This window comes from Ovis canadensis, chromosome 3 (assembly GCF_042477335.2).
Source record: "Ovis canadensis isolate MfBH-ARS-UI-01 breed Bighorn chromosome 3, ARS-UI_OviCan_v2, whole genome shotgun sequence".
Classification (NCBI taxonomy): Eukaryota; Metazoa; Chordata; class Mammalia; order Artiodactyla; family Bovidae; genus Ovis; species Ovis canadensis.
Genome location: NC_091247.1, coordinates 203,670,015 through 203,672,294, shown reverse-complemented (window position 1 = coordinate 203,672,294; position 2,280 = coordinate 203,670,015). Strand labels below are relative to the sequence as shown.

General features: G+C 36.4%; 1 non-coding gene across 1 annotated transcript; it reads left to right on the top strand.

Annotated features, from left to right (window-relative positions):
* Positions 1-530: 530 nt before the first annotated feature.
* TRNAC-ACA (transfer RNA cysteine (anticodon ACA)) lies at positions 531-602 on the top strand. The gene has a single exon. It is a non-coding gene; the product is annotated as a tRNA-Cys (tRNA).
* Positions 603-2,280: the final 1,678 nt, after the last annotated feature.

Genomic DNA, 2,280 nt, shown 5'->3' with positions numbered 1-2,280 from the left:
CCCTCCCAGCATCAGAGTCTTTTCCAATGAGTCAATTCTTTGCATGAGGTGGCCAAAGTACTGGAGTTTCAGCTTTAGCATCATTCCTTCCAAAGAAATCCCAGGGTTGATCTCCTTCAGAATGGACTGGTTGGATCTCCTTGCAGTCCAAGGGACTCTCAAGAGTCTTCTGCAACACTTATCTCAGAGTTGTCTTTATGTAAGAGAGTATTTTCCTCATCAAAACTTGGCAGCAACATATAATAGAAATTTCCAAGTAGAAAATTTTATGTCTTAAAATTACTTACAACATTTTGACAGAATTTCTAATAAATGTAATTAATTAACCCAGTACCTCACCTTTGATATAGGGCTCAGTTGAATCAAACATTCTCACCATATTGACCAGATATTCAAAATGCATATATAGTCCCTTTCTTTTTAATAAACGGTCATAGACTGTACTAGCAACAGTGGATCCCACATCAACTCTTCTTTTGAGAATAATAAAATTTGTCAAATTTTATATATATGTATGTATGCGTAGGATTTCCCTGGTGGCTCAGATGGTAAAGCGTCTGTCTACAATGCAGGAGACCTGGGTTCGATCCCTGGGTAGGGAAGATTCCTTGGAGAAGGAAATGGCACCCCACTCCAGTACTCTTGCCTAGAAAATCCCTTGGATGGAGGAGCCTGGTACAGGCTACTGCCTATGGGGTCGCAAAGAGTCGGACACAACTGAGCGACTTCACTTTATGTATGCTTAGTCTTTCAATCATGTCCAGCTCTTTGTGAACCCATGGACTGTAGCCCACCAGGCTCTTCTGTCCATGGAATTCTCCAGGCAAGAATTCTGGAATGGGTTGCTATTCCTTTTTTCAGGACATCTTCCTGACCAAGGGATCAAACATGGGTCTCTTGCATTGCTGGCAGATTCTCTACCATCTGAGCCACCAGGGATGAAGGAATGGCAGAAACCATCACAATATTATGAAGAAATTATTCTCTAATTAAAAAAAATAAAAGAAGAACAATTTTTTAAAAAATGGAACTCAAGATTGGCATTCCCCAAGGAGAAATCTCTTATATTGCAGGTATAGAAAGCTATCTTGTTTATTCTTATTTATACTCCTCTCAAACCCAGAGGACACTCTTTCTCAGGGTTTATATGTCTAAACAACAATGGATTATAAATGAAAGGAAGAATTTCAGAAAGAAGAGATTTTGGAAGATGAAGAGTTTATGCTACAACCCCAATATAAACTGTCACTTCAAATATTTTTCTACTCTTTATTTGTCAAAAAAAAAAAGTTTGTTTTTTTTTTTTTTTTTTTACTATTTATTTTCAAGAATGTAAACCTGATCAGCTTTCTTAGCTGTAAATTTGAACACTCAATCAGAGAGGATGAAACCAGCTGGGGAGTTGCCCATATTCTCTGTTTTCTTGTTAGTATTACATTTCATACTGAGGATTTACCAATACAAGAGATCCAGTTTCAATCCCTGGGTTGAGAAGATCCACTGGAAAAGAGAATGGTTACCCACTCCAGCATTCTTGCCTGGAGAATTCCATGGACAGAGCCTGGAGGACTACAGTTCATGGGGTCATGAAGAGTTGGACATGACAGAGAGACTCACTTTTTCTGACTTATGATGGACATTGTGTTGTGGATTATGAAGACTCTTTACTTCCACATTTTATTTCCATACTATTCACCAAAGTAAATATGTAGTCTCTAAATATACAAGGTGCAGGGGAATATATCATTTAGTTAAAAAAATAAAAAATCCTATGGACCTCCCTCGTGCTCTAGTGGTTAGGACTGTGTTTTAAATACAAGGGCATAGGGTTGATCCTTATTTGGAGAACTAGGATTTCACATGCCAACTGGTATGGCCAAAAAAATTTTTTAAGATAACATCCTTGCAATAATATTCTATCTTCTCTGTTCTCTGACCTTTTTTTATTCCTTAGTATGGCTGAGGATTTCAAGAGTTCTAAAATTTCCTGTGAAAACTGAGCTGTTTACATTTCTTTTTAATTCACTTTGGAACTTAATTCTCCTACTTTGGGGCTTTTCAATTTTGATATCCTTTTCCCATTGGCTCTTTCTGCATGTTTTTGAATGGCTGAAAGAAAAATTACCTTAATTTGGATAAAGGACTTTTTAACACTTGCTTTTTATATCAAATATAGATAATTTAGTCATATATATAAATTCTGACACCATGCAATATGATCAATATAATTAAGCTTAAGTATGGCAAAATGCTTATTTTAAAGATTCAAATGAGAGTTAT